Consider the following 21,284-nt stretch of genomic DNA (forward strand, 5'->3'; position numbering starts at 1 on the left):
GCTCCAGAAACCAGGTGGGCTCACAGAGGAGTCGGGGCTGTGGCCTGCCCCCACTCTTGCCAAGGCCCCCCAGCCCTGCAGGTGAGGAGCTGGCGGCCTGGCCAACTCTGATTCCCACCTCATTCCTCAGCCACATCCCCCGTCTCTTCCTGCATGAGCTCCCTCCGCTCATCTACTCCACCCCTGTCGACAAAATGGCAACAACTGTTCTGGGGTGAAAAGCACACCCTGGCGTAACTGTATTTTTCACAGCGCTCCGAAAATTGGCTGGAATCGGGAGCGCGGGTCCTTGCTGGGTTTATGAACTCTGAGTCATGTCCCAGAGAAGCGTCTTAGGGCCGTAATAATGCTGCATAATGACATACTCCCGCGATCGGTGGCTGTGGCGATTCTAATGGCACCATTTATAAAGGAGGTTTTAATTAGGTGATGTTCACTTACTGTGTGGTATTCTGCTTGGCTCCTAATCCTTGGAATTAAGTGGCTGATGGTGAGTAATACTTCTCACTGTTCTCTGTAATAGTTTTGTTCTTCACCCGCCTGGCTTCTCTGGTTTTTTGTAGAGAGGGGTGTTATATAATATTTATGTAATGGAGTGCTGTTGGAATTCCAACAAGGAACAGGATAACTGAGGTATACTTCTTGAAAAGACCACGCCTTGATTATACCTTCCAATTTTAGAAAAATGAAAATTATTTTCAATGCATGTGTATATGGTTTAAACTCGCCCAGGGTTCTGGGGTGTACAAAGGAGAATGTGGGGGCTCTGACTCAGCTCCCCTGTTTTACCAGCAAGGAAACTGAGACACGGAAAAGTGAACGGCTCAGGGTGCATAACTTTTAGTGCCAGCTCTCAGATGGTGCTATTTCCTGACTGTCCATCCTTGGAATTCTGTATGGATGGAAGGAAACGTCCATTTGTAACCTCTTAGCCTGGAAACTTGGCCAGCAGGGCCTGGGAGTGAGTCCCAAGTCCCTGGAGGTCACCTGTCTCCAGACCACTTGAGCTGGACACTCAGCGCCTCTGAGTGGGGCATCCACTTCTACAAGATGGACCTCCAATCTGCCCCCAGAATTCCTGGAATGCCTTCCTGGGAGTGGATGAGCGCCCTGGGAACCAGGCCCTAACAGTGTAGCTGAGACTGAGCTCAGGTTGTAGGTAAAGCGGCCCTCAGCAGTGGTGTGACTCTGCAGACTTGGAGACCGGGGGGTGGGGTTCACCTCATGGCTGTGAGGTTTCCAAGGTTCACCTGGGAAAACTGACCCTCTCCCCACCCCACCCCCAACACCCGCATGTGGAGTCAAGCTGTGCGGCTAGCATCCATGGCAGGAGGGGCGCCCAAACCTGCAGTCTGACTAATTCACAAACACGGTGCTTTTACAGAACAAAAATGGAAACATGGAAACTAAAGTAATTTAATGATGCAGCCCTTGGCTTTTGCTAATACATTCACTTTTTTGACCTTTTTATCTGTATTTTATTATTTAAAATTTTATTTTATATTGGACTGTAATTGATTTGCATTGTTGAGTTAGTTCCATGTGTAAAGCACAGTGGTTTAGTTACACATATGCATATATCTATTCTTTTCAGAGTCTTTTCCCATTTAGTTTATTATAGCATATTAAGCAGAGTTCCCTGTGCTGTACAGGAGGTCTGTATTGGTTATCTATTTTAATTATAGTGACGCTTACTCCTTGGAAGAAAAGCTATGACCAATCTAAACAGCATATTGAAGAACAGAGACATCAATTTTCCAGCAAAGGTCCCTACAGTTAAAGCTATGGTTTTCCCAGTAGTCATGTATGGATGTGAGAGTTGGACCATAAAGAAGGCAGAGCACTGAAGAATTGATGCTTTCAAACTGTGGTGCTGGGGAAGAGTCTTGAGAGTCCCTTGGATAATGAGGAGATAAAACCAGTCCATCCTAAAGGAAATTAGCCCTAAATATTCATTGGAAGGAATGATACTGAAGCTGAAGCTACAATACTTTGGCCACCTGATGCGAAGAGCTGACTCACTGGAAAAGACCCTGATGCTGAGAAAGATTGAAGGCAGGAGGAGAAGGGGCAACAGAGGATGAGATGGTTGGATGGCATCACCGACTCGATGGACATGAGTTTGAGTAAACTGCGAGAGATGGTGAAAGACAGGGAGGCCTGGCGTGCTGCAGTCCATGGGGTTGCAAACAGTCAGACACAGCTGAGTGACTGAACAAAAGCAAGGTATTGTATGTGTGTTCATTCCTACACTGTATCAGGTTATTAGCTTATTTCTTGAGCCTATTTTTGACAATAGTTCTGCTAATCTAGAATAAATACAAGCTAGTGTATTCATGAGAAAGGTTAAGTTAATACCGAAGTATTTTTTCCTTTTCGCTCTGCTTAAGATGTTTGTTAGAAGGGGGAACACAGAATGTTTATGCTAAGTGCTCTATCCATCACTTTAATTAAAAAGTCAGGCTTTAACTAAAAGTATCTTAGTAGTTTCCTGTTTGCCGGATCTGGAGATCTGAGTTATTGGGCATTGGCATCCAGACAGTTTGCAAAGGATAAAGATAGGAAAAGCTCTAAACCCAATCAACTACCACTTGATATTCCAAGTGGGATGAGTAACCTTTTCAAATGACAGAGGCGCTTGCTAGTGGTAAGATGAAGTTTGACCTTTGGCATCTTGATTCTTGATAATGTATCTCTTTACTGTTAACTTGCCTTTTGCTCTTGACTTTCAGTAACAAGGAAATGTCTGATCTGGCTCATAAACAAGGTCGTGTTCATCAGCGCACTGCTTTCTGAATACCAACAGGACTGCCTCTGTGACACCTTGTCACCTCGCCTTTCTCTGCTGACTGTTCCAATTGAGAAAATGGTCTTGGGGCTGGACGAGGTGGGCTCTGCAGCCTAAAGTCTTCCTGAGGGTAATGCCTTCCAACGTACTAATGTGCCTGGGGCAGACACACCACAGTCACTCCCAATTTCATTTCTAACTCTCTCCATTCTAATGAATAATATGCCATCATGCCCTTATCATGGTGACACACACTGGCTCATCCAAAGTCACCTGCTATGACTCCAATTTTCATGCTGGGTTTTAAAGGATACCATCAAACAAGGATAGTACCGAGAGTATGGGAATAATAAAAATGATGAAAATGTGAATTTCTTGAAATTTACTTATGGATCAAGAAAATAATTGCATTGAATTCAGTTTAGTTCAGTTCACTCGCTCAGTGGCGTCCGACTCTTTGTGACCCCATGGACTGCAGCACACCAGGCTTCCCTATCCATCAGCAACTCCCAGAGTTTGCTCAAAGTCATGTCCATTGAGTCAGTGATGCCATCCAACATCTCATCCTCTTTCATCCTTTCTCCTCCTGCCTTCAATCTCTCCCAGCATCAGGGTCTTTTCAAATGAGTCAATTCTTCACATCAGGTAGCCAAAGTATTGGAATTTCAGCTTCAGCATCAGTCCTTCCAGTGAATATTCAGGACCGATTTGCCTTAGGATGGACTGGTTGGATCTCCTTGCAGCCCAAGGGACTCTCAAGAGTCTTCCCCAACAACATAGTTCGAAAGCATAAATTCTCCAGCACTCGGCCTTCTTTATGGTCCAACTCTCACATCCATACATGACTACTGGAAAAAACCATAGTTTTGACTAGACGGACTTTCGTTTGCAAAGTAATATCTCTGCTTTTTAATATGCTGTCTAGGTTGGTCATAGCTTTTATTCCAAGAAGTAAGTGTCTTTAATTTCATGACTCCAGTCACCATCTATAGTGATTTTGGAGCCCCCCAAAAATAGTCTCACTGTTTCCATTGTTTCCCCATCTATGTGCCATGAAGTGATGGGACTGGATGCCACGATCTTAGTTTTCTGAATGTTGAGCTTTAAGCCAACTTTTTCACTTTTTCACTCTCCTCTTTCACTTCCATCTTTAGTTCTTCTTCACTTTCTGCTGTTAAGTGTGGTGTCATCTGCATATCTGAGGTTATTGATACTTCTCTGGACAACCTTGATTTCAGCTTGTGCTTCATCCAGTCCAGCATTTCTCATGATGTACACTACATATAAGTTAAATAAGCAGGGTGACAGTATACAGCCTTGACATACTCCTTTCCTGATTTGTAACCAGTCTGTTGTTCCACGTCGAGTTCTGTTTCTTCTTGACCTGCAAAAGATTTCTCAGGAGGCAGGTCAGGTGGTCTGGTATTCCCATCTCTTTAAAAATTTTCCATAGTTTGTTGTGATCCATAAAGTCAAAGGCTTTGGTATAGTCAATAAAGAAGAAGTGGATGTTTTTCTGGAACTCTCTTGCTTTTTTGATGATCCAACAGATGTTGGCAATTTGATCTCTGGTTCCCCTGTCTTTTCTAAATCCAGCTTGAACATCTGGAAGTTCATCGTTCATGTACTGTTGAAGCCTGGCTTGGAGAATTTTGAGCATTACTTTGCTAGCATGTGAGAAGAGTTCAATTGTGTAATAGTTTGAATATTTCTTTGGCATTGCCTTTATTTGGGATTGGAATGAAAACTGACCTTTTCCAGTCCTGTGGCCACTGCTGAGTTTTCCAGATTTGCTGGTATATTGAGTGCAGCACTTTCACAGCATCATCTTTTGGGATTTGAAGTAGCTCAACTGGAATTCCATCACTGCCGGGGTCCAGCCCCGGTGGATCCAGGGAATTCGAAGCAGGGACGGCGTCGGCGAGGATCAGGAAACAACTGCTTAATTAAACTTTAATTAAGGATATAAAGAGTAATAGAATGAGGATAGCTCAGTGAGGAAATTCAGTGGAGAAAAGAGGCTGAAATAAGGATAGCTCAGTGAGGAAATTCAGTGGAGAAAAGAGGCTGAATAATTCAGCCAGAAGGTGAGAGAAAGAACGACATGGGGAGACCAAGTTTCGGTGAACAGGGCCCGCACTTTATTTTCCAAAGTAGTTTTTATACCTTAAGTTATGCATAGAGGATAAAGGGGGAAGGGGTAGAGTCATGCAGTAAGCCAGGCTTTCTTTCTGCAGACTTATCATATGCAAAAGCTTAGGTGATTTGCATCATCTTCTGGCCCGGAGGCCTGTTAACATTTTAAGACCCTTTCTTCAGAAAACTTATTTTTCTCTAAAGGTGATTGGTCAGGAGCCACCCTCCAAAAGCATTAGACAAAGTTGCATTCCTACAGAGCAAAGGTGTGGTGGGCTATAACAAGAAAAAGAATTAACTCAAGTGTCCCAGGTTACAAACATTAAAGCTACTATTTACACCAATTATATTAATCAATACACTGCCAGGGACACAGCAGGTAAGGGATATGGAAACTTAGCAGCAAACATTGGCCCAACAAGTGAAAATCCCTTCACCAATACAATTTCTAATCAATCTTTTAACTGCTCAAAGGAATCTGTATTTAGACAGTTTAGGACATCTCATGCCTCTCACAGTTGGGAGGCTCTGAACAATCACATGTGGCCGGAAAAACCTACTCAGGCAGGCTAGAGGATTTCCAAAGGAGTTTGTAGGTTGAAACACTGTCACACCCAGGAATTATTAACTGGAGCTGTAAGCTAACTCTTGTTTCAGAGAGAGGTAGTGGGGGACAGCCCCCCGTAAAGTCAGAGGTGTAGGTGAGAGCACAAAGCAGAAAGTAGGCAGACTCTGGTTTTGGGGGTAGATGCTCGAGAATTTCCAGGGAGACTCCTGAGGCTTGATCCCGCCTTTGCGTATGCCAAGCCTCCTTCCTCATGACCTTTGCCACGGGCGGAGCTCGCTCCCCGCACATCACCTCCACTAGCTTTGTTCATAGTGATGCTTCCTAAGGCCCACTTGACTTCGCATTCCAGGATGCGAAGGATTATGTCTCTAGGTGAGTGATCACACCATCATGGTTATCTGGGTCATGAAGACCTTTTTTTGTATAGTTCTTCTGTGTATTCTTGCCACCTTTTTTTAATATCTTCTGCTTCTGTTAGGTCCATACCATTTTGAATTGCTGGATACATGAAACAGTTTTACCAGTAAATAAATTTAAAAAATAAAATTCTTGTTAAAAATAACATGCACCTGTATTCATTAAAGCAAAATAAAGTAAACTTCTGGTTATCTGAACACTAAAATAATATTATAAGCCCATTCTTCTTGAAATATATTCAAACACTTTAACCCATCGCTTGACCAATTCTTTTTCCATGAACTTTATCTCTTCTGTCTCTTCATAAAACTGGAATCTTCTTCCAAGTTCTGTTTTCTCATTAATAAATCTGCAATTGCAGACACACTTCAACTCTTGCTACTCTTTGCTACTGATCATAGGATGCTATTTCTCTATTGAGAATTAACAAGTAAGAATTAACAAGTAGCTATCAAGTAACCTCAGAATAATTCTTCTAAATGAAAGAAAATCTTAATTTTGTTTTTTCCGTAAATAAATGTATAAATATTTCAGGCCAAATATTTTCTCAGGTACTCTTTCTATTCCCCCTTTCAGAGTACTTTTCTTTGGCAAATATATGTATAAAATAAAACTTGTTAAATAAATTATACTTAAGATTCATTTGAATGTTTCACCATATTTAGATCCTAAAAAATTTTAAGACTTCTCAATTGAATTCTGTTTCAGTATACAGTAAAATTATCCAACTTAAAATATTCTCTCAAAAGATTTTGTTTTCATAATTGAGATATGCCAAACCATACCACGAAATTTCAAAATTAAATCTTGTAAATGGTTGGTGCTCTTGTTAATTGAACATCTTCATGTCTTTCTTTGACTTTGATCCATTTGCATGTAATGGATCTAATCAAAACTATGGTTCTTCCAGGAGTCACATATGGATGTGAGAGTTGGACCATAAAGAAAGCTGAGTGCCAAACAATTGATTCTTTTGAACTGTGGTGTTGGAGAAGACTCTTGAGAGTCCCTTGTACTACAAGGAGATCCAACCAGTGCATCCTAAAGGAAATCAATCCTAAATATTCATTGGAAGGACTGATGCTAAAACTCGAATACTTTGACCACTGGATGTGAAGAATTGACTCACTGGAAAAGACCCTGATGCTGGGAAAGATTGAAGGCAGGAGGAGAAGGGGACAACAGAAGATGAGATGGTTGGATGGCCAACCATCTCATCTTCTTGGATCACCAACTCAATGGATAAGTTTGAGCAAGCTCTGGGAGTTGGTGATGGACAGGGAAGCCTGGTGTGCTACAGTCCATGGTGGTGCAAAGAGTTGGACATGACTGAGCAACTGAACCATCTGTCTGTAATTACTGATGCAATTACTGTTAATCTTATTTTTTTCCCCATCTGTTTTGCCCATTTGTTCCTTTACATTATCTTTTTGAAGATATTGTTAATCAAGTGCTTTTTATTCAATTTTGCTGAATATTAAGGTATGTACTTTTATACTTCTATTTTAGAGGTTGTCTAGAGATTACAGTATGTATCCTTGATTGATTACAATCTACTGTAAAGTAGAATTTTTACTGCATTTAAAGCAATGCTCGTGTGGATTCAAGAGACACTGCTGCAGGGAAAGGAGCTGGGGGTAGCTCTTTCTGATCCCCTGTAGCCTCCAGCCAAGGCCATGGTCTCCTCCCCAGTTGCTCTCTGGCAATGATGGCGCTTGGAGGGAGTGCAAAGCCAGCCTATTCCTGCCCAAGGATTCCTTCAACAGGTAATCTTTGCCAGGGGCTCCCCAGTGGCCTGCCTGGGACTGGCCAAGGCTTTCTCAGAGCCTCACAACAAACAGTCCCCATCTCTTCCTGCCAAGCCTTCCTCCTTCCCTCTCTCCGTCCACAAGAGTGAACCAGCACCGGGGCTGAGCGTCCGCTCACCTACTCCTGCTGCCTTGCGCCTCTTCCTTCTCAGAGGCGCCCAGTGCATCTTCTGCAAGTATAGCTTAGTTTTGGTATCTGCTTCTTGGTACCAAACTGACAAAGGAGGACAGACAGGAATAGCATTCCATTTACCTCCTCCTATTCATGATGCTAATTTCTACCTGTTTTTAATACTGACATAGAAGCTATTGCTGTTTCAGACAATTAATATTCTCCGATGTTTACACACAATATTTGTCTTTCTCTGGTGCTTCTGTTGTTTCAGCTTCAAGCTGGCACTGTTTCCCTTCCATTTATGAACTTCCTTTACTATTTTTCTGAAGTGTGCGTCTGCTGGCAATGAATTCTTTTTGCTTCTGTTTTTTTGAAAATGTCATTATTTATGTTTTCATTTTATTTTTTAAATTTTATTTTAGTTTTAAACTTTACAATATTGTATTGGTTTTGCCAAATATTAAAATGAATCCGCCACAGGTATACCTGTGTTCCCCATCCTGAACCCTCCTCCCTCCTCCCTCCCCATACCATCCCTCTGGGCCGTCCCAGTGCACCAGCCCCAAGCATCCAGTATCATGCATCGAACCTAGACTGGCGACTCGTTTCATACATGATATTATACATGTTTCAATGCCTTCTCCCAAATCTTCCCACCCTCTCCCTCTCCCACAGAGTCCATAAGACTGTTCTATACATCAGTGTCTCTTTTGCTGTCTTATACACAGGGTTATTGTTACCATCTTTCTAAATTCCATATATATGCGTTAGTATACTGTATTGGTGTTTTTCCTTCTGGCTTACTTCACTCTGTATAATAGGTTCCAGTTTCATCCATCTCATTCGAACTGATTCAAATGTATTCTTTTTAATGGCTGAGTAATACTCCATTGTGTATATGTACCACTGCTTTCTTATCCATTCATCTGCTGATGGGCATCTAGGTTGCTTCCATGTCCTGGCTATTATAAACAGTGCTGCGATGAACATTGGGGTACACGTGTCTCTTTCCCTTCTGGTTTCCTCAGTGTGTATGCCCAGCAGTGGGATTGCTGGGTCATAAGGCAGTTCTATTTCCAGTTTTTTAAGGAATCTCCACACTGTTCTCCATAGTGGCTGTACTAGTTTGTATTCCCACCAACATTTAAAAGATTTCTACATACAGATTTTTAGGTTGGTAGGATCTCCTCTTCCCACCCCCACCCATTTAATTTAAAATATCCCATTGTCATGTGATTTCTATCAGACCCTTTACTGTGATTCCATGCCTCTCTAGTTCTTTTTTCTTTTTACTTTTTCTTTTATTTCCCTTTTTCATCTTGGGTATTTTCTATTAACTCATCTTTATATTTTCTGTCTCTGTCCTCTGCAGCATCTGTGTATTTTTAAATCCACTGAATGAACATCTCATTTTAGATATTATATTTTCAGTTCTACAATGTGTTTGACTTTCTTTATAGATTTCAATTCTCAATGAAACATTGTATCTTCCATTTTGTGTATTTCCCCCCACTATTTGACATATTAACTGTAGTAATTTTAAAACCTTTCTCTGCTAACTCTATCTGAATCACCAGTGAGTTTAATTTTTGTCTTTTGAGTAAAAAGAAATTCAGAGGAGAATTATTTTCCTGGGTTTAATTTTCTGGGTACTTCCCTATTTTTCAGGGATTATATCTCTTCTCATTTCTTCCTCATTTAGTTTATTCTCAGTACCTTGACATGATTGGTTATAAACCAGTTTTCTGGGCTTCCCTGATAGCTCAGTTGGTAAAGAATCCACCTGCAATGCAGGAGACCCCAGTTCAATCCCTAGGTTGGGAAGATCCCATGGAGAAGGGAAAGGCTACCCACTCCAGTATTCTGGCCCGGAGAATTTCATAGACTGTATAGTCCATGGGGTTGCAAAGAGTTGGACACAAATGAGCAAATTTCACTTTCACTTTTAGCTTTTATAATTATTATTGGCAGAAGTATTCAAGCAATAGTAGCTAGTATTTATTAATTTTGATTTATTTACTATTTAGTTTCATGATTGAAACTAAGCTCTCCTTTTCTGTTTTTTTTTTAGCTCATTTTTAATGCTGTTTGTTTAAGGTTTTGTTTTGAATAATTATACTTGTCAACATCTTCAAAAGTCAAAGTTCTATGACACTCCATTCAATTCATACTTTCGATCAAGATATCCGGGAAAAAAGAAAGGGTCAGTAATACCATTGTAGGGCATTTGGGTCCTGCAGAACTCAGATATTACTAAAATTAAATTCATAACAGACACAATGAGAAAAAAAATTTACTGTCATTATATTTGCCAACATTTGTTTCCAACATGAGCTTAATCCCCCAAAAATTATACTTCAGTTATCCCAGCTATGTGTGTGTCTATGTGTAAATAAATATATGTTTCATAATATTGTGAAATGTGAGGGCTGTAGCTTCAGTTAGTTTGGTGGACTATCATGAAAAGTGAAAATCACTCACTTGTGTCTGACTTTTTGTGACCCCATGGACTATAGCCCACCAAGTTCCTCTGTCCATGGCATTTTCTAGGCAAGAATACTGGAGTGGGTAGCCGTTCCCTTCTCCAGGGTATCTTCCTGACCCAGGAATCGAACCAGAGTCTCTTGCATTTCAGGCAGATTCTTTACCAGCTGAACTACCAGGGAAGCCCTAGATGATCAGGGTGTTGGGAACAATCATGAATTATGTTTGTACCCTACGCAATCCCCAGTTTCTATCCTTAAGCTTTTCCATTTAACAAGAACATCATTCTACCAACAAACTCCGTATTGTCGCTACAAAAGAACTAACTATTTTTTTAATTAATTAATTGTTATTTTTGACTGTGCTGGGTGTTTGTTGCTATGCATGGGCTTTCTCTAGCTGCGGTGCTCTGGTCTCATTGCCGTGGCTTCTCTTGCCGTGGAGCACGGGCTCTGTGCACGGGTTTCAGCAGATGTGGCTCACGGGGCTCTAGAGCACAGCTCAGTACTTGTGGGGAACGGGCTTAGTTGCCCCAACGTATGTGGGATCTTCCCGGCCCAGGGGTTGAACTTGTGTCCCCTATATTGCATGAGGTGGATTCTTAATCATTGGAGCAGCAGGGAAGCCCTGACTTTATTTTAATGTTGCCCATTTTGACTAAATTACACTAACAATATTATCAGATGTGTCCCTTTCAAATGGATGAATTTCCCAAGGCTTTACTTTGAGTCCATAAATTACATTCTTAAAAAACGGAATCCTTTCCTAGAATTTAGTGAGTCGGTTTTCTGTTCAGAGCATCTGATGACGCTGATTAGAAAATTGAAAGCCGGCACCTTTTAACTGTTTGTGAGTTCTCCTGCTAACGGAGCTCACACAGCCTGAGTCTTTAGGCACTGCTGTCTACAGCGACCCCTCGGCCTCATCGCACCGCGTACCTGCTGGTTCTCAGGGTGCCAGTGGTGTGTGGTGGGACAGGCTCACAGCAGCACACGTTCACTCTCTCCCATTCTGGAGGCCAGACGTCCACAGTCAAGGTGTCCGCAGGCTTGGTTCCTTCTGTAGCTTCTGAAGATGAGTCCATTTCAGGCCTCTTTCCAGCTTCCGGGGCAGCCAGTGACACGTGGTGGGTCTTGCCTTGTAGACGCACCCCTCCAGTCTCTGCTTCTGTCTTCACTCAGCTTTTTTCTCGGTGTGTGCTCTTTGCCTCTATATCCAAATCTTTCTCTTTTCTTGTAAAGATGACTGTCGTTGGTTTTAAGGCCTCTCTTAGGTGACAGTGGGCTTCCCTGGTGGCTCAGTTGGTGAAGAATCCGCCTGCAGTGCAGGAGACACCGATTTGAGTTCTGGGTCAGGAAGATCCGCTGGAGAAGGGATAGGCTACCCACTCCAGTATTCTTGGGCTTCCCTGGTGGCTTAGCTGGTAAAGAATCCACCTGCAATGTGGGAGACCTGGGTTCAATCCCTGTGTTGGGAAGATCCCCTGGAGAAGGAAATGGCACCCCACTCCAGTATTCTTGCCTGGAGAATCCCCATGGACAGAGGAGCCTGGCGGGCTGCAGTCCATGGGGTCGCAGAGTCAGACACGACTGAGCCACTAAGCATACACTTATGTCTCGCTTGACTGCTTTCCTTGTTTCTGCATTTCCTCACTTCTCTGATTCAACTTGCTCTTTGGAACTCCAGAAGGTCCTGCGGGGTTTCAGAGGCAGGTGGCCTGTGGGATTGAGTCCCCTGTTGAAGCGAGCAGTCCACCAGCAGAGTCCTGCCCGAGCCCCGCCCTCCCTGTCCTTCCTGCCATCTGCCGCAGTTTGCAGGGGGCTGACCCCGCCCCTGCCCGCCTGACCCCGCAGGAGATCTGGACAGGGGTCCAGCTCCTGTCCCAGCAGCAGGAGCCCCTCCCGGGCCTCGGCATCCCTGATGCTCGGAGGCCAACAGCGCCCCACCTCCCAGTCATCGCGCCTGCTTCAGCTGGCTTCCAGGAGAACTCACGCGTGTGAAGCTCATGGCCAGTTCTGCCGCTTCACAGATCCTTGATTCACGGCTCCACCTCGCCCGGGAGGATACTGAGTGTATTTTGAAGGCACAGCTATTTTAATGTGCTGATGGATTGGAGTGACATGTAAGAAAGTGAAGAATGACTCAAATTTTGGCAAGTGAGTTATTTCCGGTGTGTGATAAAGACATAGAAACGTGTACTGGGAAACGTCAGTCATCATGAACACAGTTGGTTCTCCTCCCGTTCTCACCAGAGTGCTCACCACCCTGGTTCCACCTGTCGCCTCACTCCGGGGCGTGCCCCCCGGCCCTTTTGTACCAGCGCCTTGGCTGGACCACCCGCGTGCATTCGACATGGGTTCACCCGCGCCCCCAGGTTCCACACTCTGCCTCGTGCCACGCTCCCCTGGGCCCCGTGTCCAGCTCGCGTAGTGGATCCGGGCCTCCACTAGTCCTGGGAGGACCCCCCATGGTAGATGTCCCTGCTCTTCTTGGCGAGAGATGAGACCAAGAGGGTCGCATTCACATCCAAACGATGCCCTCCTCTCAGAGGCAGGGCTCTGCGGATTCTGCCACGGCCTATTGCGGCCTCAGGACCAGAGAGAGAAAGAGGCTGGGAGGCCAGACAGCAGGGCTGCTGGGGCTGCGGCTGAGGGCGGGGCCCGGCCAGCTTGTCCGCCTCTCCTGCAGACTTGGCCGAAAGCCTGCGAGGGTTCAGGGCAAGGGCCCCAAGAAAGGGGCGTCTGCAGGCCAGCCAAGGCCATCATCCAAGGGAAGCATCTCCTTTCCTGTAAAGAGCCTCCTGGGGGCCTTCGCCCAGCCGTACCAGCTGACCTAGACTCTGTGCATCCAGGGCGGGGCCTGTGGTCCTCCAGGAGAGTCGGCCACGTCGGGTCAGACCTGGCTGGATCTGTCTTGAGCCCCCTCCTACCCAAACATAACGCAGAAGACTCACCCTGTGCCCACGGCAGCTGCAAAGGCTCCGCTCGCCAGCTCTGGGAAACTCCGGGGCCCAGCGCCAGCGCGGACAATTGGGCACCGCCCGGCCCCATGACACCAGGCCCCTACCGCCTCAGGCCCCAGGGCCCTGCCATGCTTGGCAGAGGGCTGTGACCAAGGCTGGGTGGACCCCAATCCAGGCCTCCTGCTCTCTGCCCTGGGCACTTTCCAGCTTATTTCAGAGACCATCACAAAAGCAATTTTCTGCCTCCTTTTAACTCCAGAAGGAAGGCCCTTCCTCCCCTGGACACGGGAAACGTATCCCATCGATGGCAAGGCGCAGTGCAGGCCTACGTCCAGCCAGCAACCAAACACCCAGCCTTCTGGAAGCGATTACCCCGCCAGCAGGCCTGGTTCAAGGATGGCCGTTCCCGGGAGCCGGGGTGGAGGGCTGGGGTACGACAGCAGGCCAGGCCGCTGGATCCCAGCCGCTCCCCTGGCCTGAGGCGGGTCAGAGACAGAGGAGGTTGCTGTTGCCAGGCTCCTGTGGGGCTCCGTCAGTCCTGCAGAATCAGACTCTCCCACGGGAGGAACAGTGCTCCTGGGGCTGCCTGGGGCTTGCCTGGGAGTGGGGTGGGGTGAGGCCGTGGGACGCAGCGTGAGGTCGGTGCTGGGAGCCTGGGCCTCGGCCCCGTCCGTGGCTAACCAGCTGTGTGGCCTTGGGAAGCCAGCGTGGCCTCTCTGCGCCTCCTTCTTCCATCAGCAGGGCTCATACTGATGGTTCCTAAAATTCACTTTTACACTGCTTAAGTTGCCTGGGGTCCCAGAAACTCTTAACGGAGGATTGAAATGAGCAAAGAGAGCGGGGTCTCGGTGGACACCAGGAAGATGCTGGGCCCAGCAGCTCAGCTGGTTTGCAGCTGTTTCACAGGCTCTGGGGGTCCTGGTGGGTGGGTCCAGACCAGGTGTCCTGCCCTTTAGTGGAGTCGAGGGGCAAGATGAGCCCGGAATGAAACACCCAGCCTCCTTGGCACGCACCCTGAGAAAGTGCTACCAAGAGCAGGGGTGCCGGGCGCACACAGTCCTGCTGTGCGTTCCTGCCGGGAGGAGGGGCTGGCCCGGGGCCACGAGACCCTCTGCAGCAGGCGCAGGCCCTCAGGAGTGACATGATGGTGGTCATCACTGACGGATCCTTCGGGGTCCAGGCGCCAGCCTCAGCTTGCCCTCGGGGCTCATCTCAGCACAGGGAGGCTTCTTGGCCGGCAGCAGCAGGGCCGAGTCGTCGGCTCTCGGGGTCCCAGCACCGCACGCTGGACGCTCCTGGGAGCAGGTCTGCAGGTGACGGTGAGTTGGGGCAGGTGAGGGCCCCATGGTCACAGAGCTGCCGTGTCCCCTTCTCAGGAACGGCCACAGCAGGAAGTCTGCTGCAGGGCTGGGGGCTTTGACACAGAACCTGTGCTGATGGGAACTGGTGAAGGGCGCTCAGTGAGGCCCTGTGCTGTGTGCTTCCTCGCTCAGTTGGGTCTGACTCTTGTGACCCCAGGGACTGTAGCCCGCCAGGCTCCTCTGTCCATGGGATTCTCCAGGCAAAAATACCGGAGTGGGGTGCCTTGCCCTCCTCCAGGGGATCTTCCTGACCCAGGGACTGAACCCATCTCCTGCACTGCAGGCGGATTCTCTACCATCAGCCCTCAGGGAAGCCCGAGGCCCCTTCAGGGCCACGTTTAAGTCGGACCGCAGTGACTTGGCTGATTTGGGCTGTGGGTGAATAGAGGATGCACTGCAGGGATGGAGCCGGAGGGTCTGGCAGGCTCCGTGGTGGGTGGGTGAAGCTACACTGCTGCCCACCATCGGGCCTCAGACCCCCACCCAGGCTCCCACACTGAGTGCCCCCGAGGGCCTCCCTGGGGCCGTGGAGCTGGAAGGGGCTGCTCTGAATGCCCGTTCCCCAGAGGGCGGGAGGGGCCCTGGCTGGAACAGAGTCCCGCCGATCACTCAGTCCAGTGGCTGGGAGCCTGGGCTTGGTTCAGAGGCCTGCGTCCACATCCGGGTCTGCCCCTCCACCCTGGCCCCTGGGACAGCATGTTCCCCTCTTGGGCCTCAGTTCCCAGCCAGAAGCCGGTGGCCAGAGTTCCCCTCCTAGGGTGGAGTGAGGAGGGGTGACCTGTGCAGAGTGGCAGGCCGTGCAGGCACTAGGCCCTGAGAGTTCCTCCTGATGATTCTGGCTCAGCCCCCTTTTCTTCCCTGTGACCCCCAAGGCTCATTTAAAGCCCATTAAGCTCATGTTTATGACCCCAAACAGTCTCCTCTTTCCCAGCCCACTGACTATCCAGGGTAACAGCCAACCCCAGGGTGTCTGCTGGCCCCCTCCAAAGTTCTGAAGGTAACCTGTTTAAACCAGCTGCAGAAGCAACAGGTGCTCCGTCACACTCCTTCTAACTCAGCTCCATGCACTAGAGCTTTGCTCACTCAGTCAATCAGCAAGTACTGGTCTGGAGACTGCCAGGGGCCAGTGCTACACCTCGTCTCTACCTTCCACTTACATGAGGACAGTGAAGCCCAGGGCTGACCCCCACTGCCAAGCCTTGGTTGGATTGGAACCCCAGTCTTGGCAAGGCTGGAGAGCACGCCCCATGCCCCTGTAGGGGTCTCAGCCCCTGAGAGGAGCCCAGCCCAGGTGGCCATGCAGGGCTGCACCAGCCTGCCCGTGGGTGAGACAGGCTCCTACGTCCTCGGGGGGCAGGGCAGACTTTTTCCACCTGAGTGAGAATCCTAAAATGCTCCCCTGGACGCTCCTGATGGTATGGGCATACTGGACAAAGCCAGCCCGCCCCCAGGCACCCTGCTCCCCTGCCCCCACCCTAGCACCAGCACAGGGAGGGAAACGAGCTCATGGCAATAAAACAGGTGCTGGCAGGTGACGGCCCGGGAGGGCAGGGCAGGGCAGGGGCCACTGCTTCTAGAACACTCCAAGCCTGGCACGGAGAGAGGTGGGCTGAGCAAAAGGGTCTTGCTCTTCCACGGCCAGCGGTCCACATCCCCAGACCCGCCCCCACCCCAGGACTCAGAACTCCTATCCGGCAGATTTTCATCTCCCCAAGCCAAAAAGAGGGACAGCTTTCTTCCTGTGCAGGAACGAGTGTTTAGGGACAGAACCTGGCACTTAGTAATTACTGAGTCAACCGGAGGCCCACGCAGCTCGTGCGGCTCTTGGCGTCCCCACATCCACGGTCCCCACCACCCACAGCCTGGCATCAACCGGCCAGACCCCTGGCCCAGCTGGCACACCCTCTGCTCCAGTCTTCCAAATGTCCCTTGTCCTGGATTGTCTGCTCATGTATTTCAGAAAGCCTGCTATGCAAAGGAAAAGATCCAGAAGAGGGGAGAGGACTCGGCCTGAGGGAAGCAGAGACCACAGAGGGCCTGGGAGGGAAGTCCTGAAGAAGCTGCCGTGCATCTCTGGGGGGTGACGGAGGCCAGAGTCTGAAACAAAAGGGAGCTGCGGGCAGGGTTGGGGGATGCGGCGGGGTGGGCAGGGGCTGCCCCCGGGAAGGGGAAGCGAGCTCGCCAAGTTGTGAAGCAAAATGACGAAACACAGCAGAAATCTGTGGACAGAAAGTTGAGGAAATGTTCCAGAGAGTGGGATGAAAAGACAAAGATGGAAGACAGGGAAACACGGAAGACAGACATTCTCTGTCTCCAGTGGAGGAGAAGCAGAGGCCCTGATGGTCAGCAGCGAGGACCCCAGGCCAGGGCTCGCCCCCACCCCACCAGGACCGCGGCCGGCTGCCCCCGGGTCTACAGGTGCTCAGGGCCGCGCTCTCATCCGTGCTCTGTCCTGGGAGCATATTTTGTTTGTTTGCTTCTTCAATTTTTAAATTTTTATTTTGTTTTAACACCAAAATCCTTTTGATCTGGGGTATAGCCAATTAACAATGTTGAGGCCGTCTCAGGTGGGCTTGGTGATCACTGCTCCCCGAAGCGGGTGACGGGCACGGGCATTGATGAGATCTCATGCAGTTGGATCCCATAGCAATTGAGTTAAGTCTGAATTTTGAAGATGTGAAGTTGAATTGTGGAGTGGTCACAGCTGGACAAAGGTCCCATCAGTGGCAGAGGTGCAGACTGCCCCGTCCCCACTGGCTGCTGAGTGCTCTGAAAGGACTCCCAGGAAGGTTGTGGCTTCCAGGGCTGACTGACAAGCGTGAAACGAGAACCCAGCAACTCCCACGAAGCCTCTCTGTCCATCCTGGGTTGATGATGCAGCCTCATCTTTCCTGTTCTTATGAGGACATTCAAATGGAGCCAAGCTCAAACGGGTCAACCAAGGTGCTGTAAAAAAGAAGTCTTTCCATCATGAAAGAGCTGCGGTCTGTGAGAGATGGGGCAGGTGAGGGTACTGCAGCATTGAGACTCAGAGGATGGAGCTGCCATGAAAATACTCGCAGTCCTTTCCCCAGGGCTACAGGCTTTGGAGCATTCTTGGAGAATTAATGAGGCTGATGTGGGAGGTCTAGAAAGCCACCACTTTCTTATGTCACACTGATGACTCAGTGGCTGGGCACCCTTAATGGACTGGGAACTGGTTCTCTGCCTGTCCTGTGACGGCAGCTAAAGGACACATGTGACCATCCTCTCCAGAACCTCACTTTCTGGGTTTATTAACGTGGTACCCAGTCCGAGATGGGCCTGTGGTCCTTGAGTTCAGAGCTGAGGGAATCTGTCCATGTACTCCATGTGATAATGCCGGTTGGGCGCCAGGCCACTGTCCCTCACCGTGCTCTCCTGTGAGCCTCCGTGGGTGTCCTCCTGTTTACAGGGAGACACCCGTCAGAGGAGACAGTCAGGACGGTCTAGAGACCAGAGACGGTGATGCCACCATAGAGTCCGAGACGGGAGTGCCACAGCCACACGCCACAGAACACCACGGGCGGGGGCCCCCCCCCAGGAGTGCCGGGGCACTGGGCAGGGTTTCTCTGGCCTCCAGGAGGGACCGACCCTGCTGACATCCTGGCTGACCTGTTGCTCTGAGAGAATCCACCTCAGTCTGTGGTCCTTTTGTGTGTTTTGTTTGGCAGCCAGAGGCCTTGCAGAGAAAACCTTGTTGAACCCACTTGCCTCAGACACAAGGAAGCCAAGGTCAAATCGGTAAGTTAACCACCCAGACATCCCTGGGCCGAGTATGTTCACAAGTTAGGATCTGGTTCCGAGCTCCAGAGCCTCCTCCAGTGTCATCCGACCTGGGATGCTCCTGGTGGGGATGTGCACATCCATGGGGACATGATATCTGGTGGGGATGTGATGTGTCTGTGGGGACGTGACGTGTCTGTGGGGACATGACATGTTTGAGGGGCTGTGATGTGTCTATGGGGACGTGACGTGTCTGTGGGGATGTGACATGTCTGTGGGGATGTGACGTGTCTGTGGGGCTGTGATGTGTCTATGGGGACATGACGTGTCTGTGGGCCTGTGATGTGTCTATGGGGACGTGACGTGTCTGTGGGGTATGGAGCCCCCCTACCAACAGCTAAGCTCCCTCCCTCCTCATCGCAGCCCACCCCTGAGCTTCAGCACCTCTTTCCTGGGATGGCCCTCACACTCTTTCTGTTTCTGATTTTCTATACACTGTGCTGTTTTGACATCTTAAAACCTTTTGGGTGGGAGACTCCCCTTCCCAGGGCCAGCCAGGCTGTCCCAATGGCTCAAGGCCCAGGCAGGGTCGTGCCTCATCCAGCAGACCACCCACCCAGACCCACATGTCCTCTCCCTGCTGGGCACCCTGGGGGCGGTGGTCCTCTGCCTGCATCACTGCAGGGCCCGGTGCCGAGCCCCTGGGGGTCACTGTGTGTCCCGAGTCCTAGGGGGTGTCCACCCTAGTCCATCTGAGGTTGTCACCCCCCCGCCTCGTGTTTCCTGCAGAAACGCCAAGAAGGGCCAGGGCTTGGGGCATCATCCCTCTTGACACTCCGGTCCCTCTTGACCCCCCAGCGGTCCCCTAAGGGCCCTGCACTCCTGCCTCTGAGACCTGGGGGTATAATTGACCTTGTCGCCCAAGCCGCTCCTGTGTCTCCTCTTGTTCCATTTTTAGGAACGTCTGATGGACCCAGAGCCCTCCCAAGAGTCAGCTCTCAGCCCAGAACTTTCTCTGCGACCCAGGGCCTGTTTTGAGCATTTATCCTCTCTGACTGGATCCCCCACGAGAGACTTAACTCAAGGATTCCTGGACGGACTCACCTCCCTCCGCCCGCTCTCCCTGCCCGCCAGGGACCTGGAGAGGCACGAAGCAGGGAGAGGTCACAGCCACAGGCAGGTCAAGGTGGGTGTGCCCACCCCTGGAGAGGCAGAAGCCTGTGACTCCCCTGAAAACCTGAACGGCTTCTCCTAGTCCCTGGTACCCAAAATGAGCAGACAGCTCTGCACACGGGGGCTCCCAGTGCCAGAGAGATACACCTGCCCTGCAGCCCGGGAGAGGGGACAGGCCTCCAGCTCCTCCCTTCCCCGCGACAGACGTTTAAACTCTTCTCTGACTCTTTTTTTAAAAAGGATGATCCCTTTGACATCAAATCAATACTCAAAGCTTGAAGATTTATTTGCTAATCTTGACTTGGTCTAGACACGTTTGTCCGTTTACTTATTCCTTGGGTTCAGTTGAGAAGCCTGTGTCTTCATTTGTTGAAGATACATAAATCTTTTTTTTAAAAAAGAGAGTGTTTGCTTGTTTACTTATTTTGTGGGCTGTGCTGCTTGGCAGGTGGGACCTTGTTTCCCAGCCAAGGATGGAACCCCTGCCCCCTGTAGTGGAAGCGGAGTCTTAACCCCTGGGCCACAGGGAGTCCCATCTCTGAGTCTTAAGGTCGCCTTGACAGAAATGGAGACCAGTGTCCTAAAGGATTTTCTCAGGACCGTCTTGTCTGGTGAGCCCTCCTCGGCCGAGGCTGGAGCTGCTGTGACCCCAGGGGTCAGTGTCAGGACAGGCAGTGACCGGCAGACAGGGAGGACCAGCCTTCACGGGTCCGGCTCACTCCATCGAGGGCTGGGGGCCACGCTCAGGAAGGCTGTAATAACGCAGTGGGCAATCACAAGCTCGGCCCTCCCCAAACACAAGAGCAGACATCCACCTCCTGTGGGGCTGTTGAATTCTGCCAAGCAGCACACAAATCACGAACACAAGCACTCAGAGTGCTTCCAGGAGCGGTCACCTCTGCTCCAGCAGGACCTTCACTGGGCGGGATGGCCGCGGCCACCTCCAGCCGGACTAGAACGTCTGCCCCCGTTCAGGGTGGGAGCCTGGGAAGATGTGAACTCTGCTGGGGGAGGGGAGAGGCAGGCAGGCATCCGCAGTCAGAGCTGGGAGATGCCTCTCTGCTCACCCTTCACCCCGATGCTCCCCCGGGGTCCCGCAGGCATCGTGCGTCACCCTGGCCCCACTCCCGGCTCCCGTCCCCGCTGCTTCATGTGGGCGGCTCCAAGGGGCTCTGCCAGGACCACCTGCGGGTGAGGCCACTGTGGGGCCTCCAGCTCCCGGCTGGCGGGGGCGTGACGAGCCCCGAGTCCCACCTCCGATCCAGACAGCGTGTTTCCTGGCACAAAGGTCGCCGTGCCCCACGCTATAATTTTCCTTTCTCTTCCCGTTGGTGGCGGTGTTTGTGATTTGTTGTGCTGCCTGGCAGAATTCAACAGCCCCACAGGAGATGGATGCCTGCTTTTGTGTTTGGGGAGGGCCAAGCGTGTGACTCCCCGCTGCGTTATTACAGCCTTCCTGAGCGCGGCCCCCTGCCCCCCCGCCCGCCCCTCCCCATGGCCACCTTCGTTCTTGAGTTTCAGGCTGGAGACTGCAGACCCCCAAGCTGCAGTGGGCCGCTTCGGAGACCGCACGGGTCACAGCCCGAGATGCCAGTCTGACCACCAGCCGGGTTTGGGATGTGTCATGTCCCATCCACTCAGTGCTGTCAGGGGAGATAGCAAGCCGGGTGCCGTGCCGGGGGCCCAGGGTAGATGGGGCTGGGCCTGGCTCTGGGCCGTGGAGGAGAT

The 21,284-nt window shown here is 49.9% G+C and overlaps 1 long non-coding RNA gene across 1 annotated transcript; it reads left to right on the forward strand.

Moving 5' to 3' along the window:
- Positions 1 to 15,160: 15,160 nt before the first annotated feature.
- On the forward strand, positions 15,161 to 20,932 carry LOC147374844 (uncharacterized). The gene is made up of 3 exons (XR_015161466.1): positions 15,161 to 17,643; positions 18,332 to 18,401; positions 19,342 to 20,932. It is a non-coding gene; the product is annotated as an uncharacterized LOC147374844 (long non-coding RNA).
- The last annotated feature ends 352 nt before the right edge of the window (positions 20,933 to 21,284 follow it).

The sequence above is a fragment of the Bos grunniens genome, chromosome 3 (assembly GCF_055505025.1).
Source record: "Bos grunniens cultivar Pamir isolate PY7600 chromosome 3, Bosgru_T2T1.0, whole genome shotgun sequence".
Lineage (NCBI taxonomy): Eukaryota > Metazoa > Chordata > Mammalia > Artiodactyla > Bovidae > Bos > Bos grunniens.